This window comes from Canis lupus, chromosome 6 (genome assembly GCF_003254725.2).
Source record: "Canis lupus dingo isolate Sandy chromosome 6, ASM325472v2, whole genome shotgun sequence".
Classification (NCBI taxonomy): domain Eukaryota; kingdom Metazoa; phylum Chordata; class Mammalia; order Carnivora; family Canidae; genus Canis; species Canis lupus.
In genome coordinates, this window is record NC_064248.1 from 66,601,172 (window position 1) to 66,611,892 (window position 10,721).

The following is a 10,721-nucleotide window of genomic DNA, read 5'->3' on the forward strand; positions in this document are numbered from 1 at the left end:
AGCAAACAGGATACAATAGACAAGGTGTGGTAATTACTAGACAACTGATTAATAGAAAGCTGGTGTTTTAATTGAGCTTCTGTAGTCCCTACAATAGCTTGAATTGAATAAGGGGCTTGCTTGCATTCTAAATTTCTGTAAAGGACAAAGAAGCAATAGTATTAAATTAAGTGTTCAAATAACTCCTTCAACTTTTCATGGAAAGTCACACACACACACACACACACACACACACACACACATCACAAAAACCACAGCAATAGGTGCATTAATCAAGGACTAGAAGTTCTTGTGTGTTCCTAACTGAAGGCATTTTTTTAATGCTAACACTATGGGTCTGAATTTCGTGGTACTTGTGTGAGGGAATGTAAATTTCTTATGTTACTGTGATTTTATTACATTATTCTCAGTGTTTCTCAGTATCTTAGAATAGTTACTTTTATGTGCATTTATGATGCCAAGATTAGCCTAGTGTTCATTAAAATAACCAGGAAACTTACTGTCTTAGCTATATTACTGGAATATCTCCTATATCATACATCTTTAGGAAATGAATGTATTTGATAGAATGGAAAATTATTTTAGACCCATGTAAATGGGAGGATAAATTCACTTTTACTCCCCATGAATATTCAGTAATTAATTCTTTAAGGATTTTGGTATTGTAGCAAATGACTTTTGAAAAATTCTGAGTTTTATTCAAATCAAGGGCCATTTTCTACCACCCCTAAGAATGACATTTTGATTTCTAGCTTTAGAGATTACAACTTAATTTCAAAATAATTCCAGGTATTTTCTTTGTAAAACCACATATATCAGACCTAGCTTTAAGTTTTTTTTAGGACCTATCAACGACCATGATTAGAGGAACTCATTAACTGTAACAAGTGATAATTATTCCTCTTATGCTATAAAATTACCAGAACAAATTTCTAAATCAAATAAAGGCAGAATTTGTAAACTTCCTAGCAAATTTCCTAATCAATAAACTACATTTTTTTATGTTGGTTAATAATGTCCTGAAATGATTTTGAAATACTTTCGGTTTAGAAAGTCATTGATTTGTATTTCCCTGATGGCCAGTGATGATGCGGAGCATTTTCTCATGTACTTGTTGGCCATGTCTATGTCTTCCTCTGTGAGATTTCTGTTCATGTCTTTTGCCCATTTCATGATTGGATTGATTGTTTCTTTGCTGTTGAGTTTAATAAGTTCTTTGTAGATCTTGGAAACTAGCCCTTTATCTGATACATCATTTGCAAATATCTTCTCCCATTCTGTAGGTTGTCTTTTAGTTTTGTTGGATGGTATAGTAAGAAACAAACAAAGAAAAAAGTAGACTGAGTGCCACAGTTGCTAAATTCAGATTCTCAATCCACCACTAATTCCTTAAGTTTGAGAGTCATCATTAACCATGATTAAGCCTCATATCTCCTCTTGGTAAAAGAGGACCAAGATCCTAAGATCTATTCAGTTCTAAAATGCTGTAATGTGTGTTACTAATGACAAGTACATTTTGATTCACCGTTGTTCTCAAAGTATCAATAAGTGGTACCTAAGGCATCTGGTACAGCTAAGGGTGAGTATCTGCATTTGGCTCTTGTAGAAAATCTTCTAGGGAACAGAGTAACCAAGAGTGACTGCCATTCACATGAGGCTGGAGTAACCTGGAAAGACCTTAAATCATATGACAAGTCTCCCATCAATAAATCTGCAAATTTTAAAACTTCATGGGGCAAAAGATAAAGAGCTGGGATTAAAGCCTCTAAAGGGCAGAACTAAATATCCTATAATCATTTAGGACTGAAAAGCTAAGTAAAAAAAAGGGTCACAATGAAAAGGTCAAGCTCTGGGGATGGGGGAAGTAAATTAGAAATAGACTGAGTTTTAACCGATCACCAGCCAAAATCCAACTCACCTCCAACTCCAACTAGACTGTGAGAAGAGGTCTTCTGCTCTATACATACTACCATAGAGAAAAGCAACCCTCTGTTGTGGAAGATACATCATGTGAAAGATCTACAGCCTTTTATTACGTAGTACTACAGTTCATTCATTAGTAGATTGAATTAATGATTTAGTCATTAAAAGTTTGTTTCATAGCTATTTTAAGAGAATTAAATATAAAGAAGCCAAATATACAATAAAAATAGATCCAATAGATTGTTCTTTAAAAAGATAGATAAAATTGATGAACCCTAAGCATGACTATATAATTAAAGAAGTAAAAACATAAATTTCAATATCAAGAGTGAAAGGAGAATAGCATCACAGAGACATTAAAAATATAAAAAGCATTATGGACTTTAGAAATTTAGATATTTATAAGATGAATAAATTTACATCAGTAAATTTGATAATTTGAGCACCTGGGTGGCTCAGTGGTTGAGCATCTGCCTTTGGCTCAGGTTATGATCCCAGAGTCCTGGAGTCACCTGCATCAGGTGACCTGCTTCTCCCTCTGCCTGTGTCTCTCTGTGTGTCTCTTATGAATAAATAAATAAAATCTTTTTTTTAAATTTTGATACTTTATATAAATGGGTAAATTCTTTAATAATACTTTTAAACAAAAACTAAAAGAATGAATACACATTAGAATAGTTATCTGTTAAAAAATATAAACTTTTATTAAAACCTTCCCTCAATACAGCAGGACTGGTGGTCTTCACTAATAATCTTTCAAAAGTGAAGGAATAAATGACCAGCTTTACACATGTTTCTGTATATCAGGAAAAGAGTAAAGACTTTTCACCTTGTATTGGGAAACAAACACAAGGCCAACATAAGAATATTATAGAAGTAGAAAATTAAAGATCAATTTACTGCAAAATTCTAAACAAAACATTAGCATTTGAATCCAGTAATATAGAAAAAAGAAATATACATTAAACCAAGTGGAGGTTAATCCAACAATATGAGTGGTTTCGCATTTAAATGTAACTCATATAACCATATTAATGGAATAAAAGAGAAAATTATTTGATCATTTAAAATAAAAGATTCGATAAAATTCAAAACCTATTTATGAAAATATCTCTTAGGAACCTTGAGGAGAATGGAACTTGTTAACCTGATGAAGGATATAAACATACACTTATACTTACAAACTTTCTTAATAAATTACCTCTTGAGTCTGCATGTCTCCTATCACCATTGCTGCTCAACAGTATACTCATAGTCCCAGCTAGTGCAATTAGGTAAAAAAAAAAAAAAAAAAAAAGGAAATACAAAACACAGTTGTTAATGAGAAAAAATTTCATTGTTCAGATATGATATGATTGTGTGTGTAGAAAATATCAAAATACAGAAAAACTGCTAGATGTATTAAGCTTATTAAGCACTTTGGTCAATGTAAAAATAAAATAGCATGTTTATACAACTGCAATAAATAGAAAATAAAATTTTAAAAACATAACTTATAGCAGAATTAAAATCTTTCAAATACCAAGGAATAAATCTAACAAAATTATGTACAAGGCCTCTACATTGAAAACTGAAAATTATTTAAAGACATTAATTACGGGATGCCTGGGTGGTTCAGCGGTTGAGCATCTATCTGCCTTTGGCTCAGGGCATGATCCTGTAGTCCCGGGATCGAGTCCCACATCATGCTCCTTGCATGGAGCCTGCTTCTCCCCCTATGTCTATGCTTCTCTCTGTGTCTCTCAGGAATAAATAAAATCTTAAAAAAAATAAAGACATTAATTAACTAAATATATGTAGAAATACACCATGTACGTGGATTGAAAGACTCAATACAGAAAAGATGCCTAGTAAAATTTCTCTTCATTAATCTACAGATTGCCTGCAATCACAGAGGGTGGAGTCACAACCCAAAGAATTTTCCCTATGCCTTGAAGTCTAACATACAGCTGGATTTTGAAATTGCTTGGAACCAATGACTTTTATTCCCCCCTTCTCTTTTCTCACCTCTTAAAATGGGAAGTACGAAGAATTAGTTCTATGCATGTTTCACTGGTGTGCTTTGGGAATCAGATAGCTGATTTCTTGAGTTTCACAGGTCTATAGATGGAGAAAGAAATTTTTCCAATTTCTTGTATCAGACACCAATACCTGATTTATATGATGAAATTTGGGACTCTTGAGGTGATGAAACTTAAGTGAGATTTGGGGCTTTGAGTTAATGTTGTAATACAGTGAGTATGTTAGGGTGGGATGAACTGATTTTGTATGTGGGACATGCAAATCTTTGTGGGCCATAGAGTAGACTATGGTAGTCAGAATAATGCAGAATAACGCACCTACCTCCAAAGCAGTCTATATCCTAAACACTCAAAATTTAGACTACATCACCCTACATGACAGAAGAGACTTTGCAGATGTGATTAAATTAAGGATTTTAAAGTGGGAAGATTATGTCTGGGTAGACCCAAAATAGAAGTTCTCAGGAGCATCAGTGTCAGAGACCTGGAAATATTATGTTGAAGGTTTTGAAGACAGAATAATGGCCTATGAGCCAAGGAAGCTAGCCTCTAGGACCTGGAAAAGATAGGGAAACAGATTCTTTAACAGGTGCTTGCAGAAGGAACACAGCCCTGCTAACACATTGATTTTTGGCCATTCCAGATTTCTGATTTCCAGAGCTGTAAGATAATAAATGTATTATTTTATTTTTCATTGTGCTAAAAACACCTTAGGTCTTCTCTGAACAAATATTTAAGTATTTGGTACTGTATTGGTAACTATCAGGTCAATACTGCGGAGCATATACCTGTGATATTATCATTTTGTATAATTGAGTCTCTATAACACTGAAGAGCAGTACCCTATTTTCTCAGGATCTAGAAACCTCATTATATGTTCTGTGTTTATGAGTTCAACTATTTCAAATACTTCATGGAAGTGGAATCATGCAGTATCTGTCCTCATGTGACTAACTTTTTTCACTTAACATAATGTCCGCAAGGTTTATCTACGATGTCACATATGACAATATTCTTTCTTTAAGGCTAAATAATTTTCCATTATACATACATAGTTTTTTTCATCCATTCATCTGATGATATACACAGGTTGTTTTTATATCTTGGTTATTATGAATATCGTTACAATGAACATGAGAGTGCAAATATCTCTTCAAGATTTTGATTTCAATTCTTTTGATTAAATATTTCACTTTGGAATTGCTGGGTTGATCATATAGTAGTTTTGGTTTTAAGTTTCTGAAAGAACTTTCATACTGTTTCCTCAGCAACTGTACCATTTTATACCAACAGTACACAAGACTTCTACTTTATTCACATTCTTGCCAATACTTGTCATTTTCTGGGGTTTTTTGTTTTGGTTTGGTTTGGTTTTTGTTTTTTTTTAATACTGGGTATCCTAACAGATGTGAGGTCACTCTGATTTTGATTTGCATTTCTCTGATTAGTGTTGTTGAATATCTTTTCATGTATCAATTGACCACTTAAATGTCTTTGAAAAAAAAAATGTCTGTTTGTATCCTTTGCCCATTTTTAGTTGGATTATTTGGGTTGGGGTTTTGGTTTATTTGTTTCTGTTCTGTTTTTTCTATTTTGTTGTTTTTGTTTCTGTTCTCTGAAACCTTTTCTGTAGATGCATGTTCTCTCAACTTGTACATACAGATTCCTAAAGAGAGAATTTGCTCTCTCTTTGTAGGGGGTTGGAAGAGGGGGTTAGAAGCTTTTAATCCCTTGTTCCCTCTACTGTCTGTCTACTGAACGCCAGCATGCCCGCCCCCACCCCCCCCCCACGCCTGGCCCAGCCCTTTTGGTTCTCAACAGCCCCTCAGTCTAGAGTATGTCACATCTTGTTAGCACACCAAGGCACACATGACAGAAACCAGTCCTTTGTCATCTCCCCTACAAAAAAAAAAAAAAAAAGAAAAAAGAAAAAAAGAAAGAAAGTTGGATGTACATTCCACCTGCGTCCTTCCTTCTCAGGGGAGAATTCTCACACTGTGTGCCTTTTCCAATTGCACAAACCCATGCCAGGTACAACAAGCTACCTGCTTCTTTCCTTTGTTCTCAGCAACTCCCATGCATCCAAACCATGTCAATTTAGTCAGTGCTTCAAGTGAGGCAAATACAAAAATCTGTCCCTCATGCAGCTTTAAATGACCAGGAGGTTGAACTCATGCTCCACTCTCTCTTTCTCTCTGAGGAAGAAGTCACAGGCCGGGCAGGACGTTCTCTCTTGGCACTGAGCTTTGCTGGCATGGGGTCGGGATTGATTCAAGGAAATTGAGATTCTTCTTCTTACTTATTTCAATGTGGCTGTTCTCATCTTTGTGTTTGTCTGGGGTACTGTAACTTCTGCACTAGATTCTGGAATTCACATACAGGTATTTTGGTCCATATATCACCATCAAATCTGTGTTTCTGTGAGGAAATGAGAGCTTCTGGGACTACTATTCTGCTATCTTGATGATGTCATTCTCAAGTTTATGTTGTTTTAAGCAAATAAGTTTGTGGTACTTTGTTACAATAGGGTTATAATACTTGGAAGGTTTAATATATTAAATATGAAGACATACCCTAAATATTTATGATTAGGGAGACAGTATAGAATCAATACAATAAATATGAAAATGGATCACTAAAACAAACATAGAATCCAAAAACGGCCCATATATGGTCACCTGATATATGAGAAAAGTGCTGCTGTAGTGCAAAGGGGATAGGAATGATCTTTTCAATAAATTGTGTAGGATAAATTAAATATCCATCTGGAAAAATGTCTTGACCTCTACTTCACACCATCAACAAAAATCAATTCCAGATATATTACACATATAAACATGAATGGTAAAACAATTAATATCATAGAAGGAAACATTGAAAAGCATCTTTGTGATGTAGGAATAGGCAAATATTTCTTGATCAGGCATGAAATTGTTAAATATGACTGAAAATTGATAATGAGATGATATTAAAATAGAAACTTCTTTTCATTAAAGCACATCATCAAGGGAATTAAAGGGCAACTTACCAAGTGGGAGAAGACATTTGCAAAATATATATCCAACAAAGGATGAATAATCTATTAAAGCTTTTATAAATCAGTAAGAAAAAGGCAACCAACACAATTTTTTAAAATACGTAAAGCATTTCAATAGACATTTTACAAAAGATAATATATTAAACGTCAGTAAGTATGTGAAAAGTTGTCCCATTTGAGAAGTTTCCAGGAAATACAAATTAAAACCAGGATGTGATGATACACTTTCATAACAATGGTTAAAAGGCAAAAGAGGAAAAATACCAAGAAAAAGCATGGCTGTGGCACCTCATGCAATGCTAGTGGGATATGAAATGTTATAACCACTTCAGAAAAGTATCTGGCAGTATCTGTTAAGATTGAACCTTTAGGGGCGCCTGTGTGCCTCAGTTGTTGAGTATCCAGCTCTTGATTTCAGCTTCGGTCATGATCTCAGGATCGTGGGATGGAGCCCTGTGTCCATGGTGTTTCCCACCCGCCTCCAAGTGGCATTCATATGTTCTCCCAAAGACATGTATTTAGGATCTTCATGTCAACACTATCCTCAGAAAATGTTTCCTTTCCTTAATCCTAAAGTGACATGTCCTAGGTAAGCTCTGCTCCTTCCCATAAGATTCACAATTAATAAAAAGTAATGACCAGCAGCCAAACATAATGAATTGAACATGGCAAAGACTTTGTTGTTCTAAGACATGGATATTTGGGATTTGTTTGTTACTGCAGCCTAATCTGAGAAAGATATTATTAGTAATAATAATAGTAGTATTACTATTTATTACTATTAAAATTATTATTGCTTTGGGAATATTTTTAATTAGGAATTGTCTGAAAGTGCAATTATTGTGTTCTATTTAAAAGGAGGTAGTAAGAGGTGCTTTCACTACTTGAAAAAGCACATTTGTTTACTAGGACAATCAATAATCAGAAAGCATCTACTAAAGGAAACTATTGATGCTTGATCTTAGTAAAATTCATGCTTTGGTTATAACCTCTTGTTAAATTTAAAGCAGAGATCATATCCAAGTGTAATCTAAAATATTGTGATCATGCATATATGGAAAACTCATTGAATCCTTAAAAATGTGGTTTTTTAAAATAGAATTTTATATTTGAATTTTCAGGTATCACTAAAATAACGTTTATTTATGACCACAATCAGATGGGGATTAAGGCTACTTAGTGACATTTCTATCAGGAGTCTTTAACACCAGGTGTGTAGCAAAAGGTTTTTTAAATTATATATTTAATTATAAATACTTATCATTGCTGGATAATTTAAGTAAGTCTTAAAAATTCCATAGAACTGTCAGGATAAGCTTCAGGTGACTCTAAAGGAAAGAGATATTATAAATGACCCCTTGATGAGAGTTTGATAAAGGCGGTCAGGATATGCAACCCCAAAATATGCCACTTTGGAATGTGGATTATTTTGGGCTGATGTCAAGCAAGACACAGCTGATTCAAGGAAAACTTTTATTTCTCCAATTACTACCTAAAAAAAAAAAAAAAAAAATAGATTTCATACCTGGCCCAGAAAGAGTTATTGCCAGAGATAACATTATCTGAAAGACTTATCTGTATGGCAGGACAAACATTTAATTAGCAAACCTCTCTGGGCTCTTTGTATAATTCTGTGAATTACCCTCCTCCCCTGTGAAGCTCCAGGACCCTATCCTCTTCTTTAGTCCAGGATGGCATCTAAACCTCATCTGCCTAATTGCAGGTATAACTTCAGGGATCTTATACATAAAGAATTTTTTTTACCCTGTCAATCTACATAATAATTATGCCAATTTGATTATTAGACCAGCCAAAAAACAAAAACAAAAACAAAAAAACCAAAAAATAAATAAACAAAAAAAAACTGGAAGGTAAGAAGGAACTATTTTTTTCTGCCCCTATAATGACTTCTTAAATTTCTTCTCTTTTTTTCTTCTTTTAAGTAGGCTTCATGCTGGGCTCAAACTCACCACCCTGAGATCAAGACCAGAGCAGAAATCTAGAGTCAGACACTTAACCTTTTAACCAACTGAGCCCCCCAGGTGTCCCTTAAATTTCTTAAAATTTGAAAAAATTAAAATCACAGAGTAAGATTATTATTATTATTATTTTTTTTTTACAGAATAAGATTCTTAAAAGGCAGAAAACCATTTATCTGAGCATAAGGTAATAAAACCGAAAATCAATAACAAAGGTATAAACAAAACTCAGCCACTTCAAATTTTTAAAAATGTTTTTAAGCTATTACTGATTTAACAGAAAAATTAAAGTTACAAATATAGAATAGTTGGACAACAATAATCACATGAAACTCACTTATATTAAAAGATTTCTAATGTTATTGTCCAGGGAGGCAAAGTCATAAATTATCAGTGTTAAATTTGCCACACATTATGGATTCCAGGTTTTTGGTTTTGTTTCATTTCGATGTTTTTTTTATTATTATTATTATTTTGTGGGTTTTGTTTTGTTTTGCTTTGTTTGTTTGTTTGTTGCAATTTTACCCGGATTTGTCTTTCTGTTTTTGGATTTTTGCCTAGCCTTTTCACATTTGGAACTGTTTAAGAAGGCAGATTGTTAAGGCGATTAGCTTGTTAAATAGTACAATGTTATTTTTGTGTAGGTGTGTGCTCGATCACCACTCAACCTTCTCAAAATTTTATAAACTGAAAGAAAATAAGCAATTTCATTTTTTGAGGAATTGAATGATGCCATTAAAAAAACACATGCTATACAATTTTTATATCAAATATCACATATCTATAGATATTACATATATGTATAATAAAATATATACTGTTTTCTTAAATTATTTTAAGTCTACAATTTTCCTTTTAGTTTTAGGGTAAGGTCTATTCATTTCACAGTCAAAATTAATGGGGAAATTGCACATAAAAAGAGAGTGAGGGAAATACTATACGGAATTATTGTTTATTTTTTCTATCTTATGCAAAATATGGGAGTTGGTTGTAAAGGAGTATGTGAGGGATTTCAGAGACAAGGATATATCCTAAGCTGGGGAATGAGCTAGAAGCTTCAACTTGAACTTGACCCCTCTTTCTTCCACTCACCTCTGCTCTTCTCTCTCTCTTTTCTTTTTTTAACACTTATATTTTCTTACAACAGTTTTAGGTTCATAACAAAATTAAGAGGAAGGTACAGGGATTCCCCACACATGCATAGAATCCCTCATTATGAACACCACTCTTTAGAATGGAACATTTGTTAACAAGGAACCTATGTTGACGGATCATAATCACCCAATCTTTAATTTGCATTAAGTTTCCCTCTTGATGTTGCAGATTTTGTGCATTTGGACAAGTGAATGTATAATGACATGTATATACCATTATAATACGATACGGAGTACTCTAACTCCAGTAATAATCCTCTGTGCTGTTTACCACCCCTGTCCAATCCCCTTCCTGTCAACTACTCATCTTTTTATTGTCTCCATCGTGTTGTCTTTTCAAGAATGTCCTATACGTGGAATCGTAGAGTTCGTAGCTTTTTCAGACGGCCTTTTTTTTTTTTTTTTAAACCCAGTCATATGCATTTAGGTTCTTTCATAGCTTGATAGCTCATTTCTTTTCAGCAGTGAATCATATTCTATTGTCTGGATGAACCACATTTCATTTTCCATTCACCGTCAGAAGGACTTCTTGATTACCTTCAAGTTTTGGAAATCATAAATAAAGCTACTATCATCATCCATGTGCATGTTTCTGTGTGGACCTACG

At 33.7% G+C, this 10,721-nt stretch overlaps 1 long non-coding RNA gene across 1 annotated transcript; it reads right to left on the bottom strand.

Annotated features, from left to right (window-relative positions):
• Positions 1 to 2,626: 2,626 nt before the first annotated feature.
• Positions 2,627 to 10,178, bottom strand: LOC112679122 (uncharacterized). Its single transcript, XR_003148132.1, has 4 exons — positions 10,053 to 10,178; positions 3,931 to 4,023; positions 3,125 to 3,184; positions 2,627 to 2,752 (listed from the first exon to the last, which is right to left on the bottom strand). It is a non-coding gene; the product is annotated as an uncharacterized LOC112679122 (long non-coding RNA).
• Between the last annotated feature and the right edge of the window lie 543 nt (positions 10,179 to 10,721).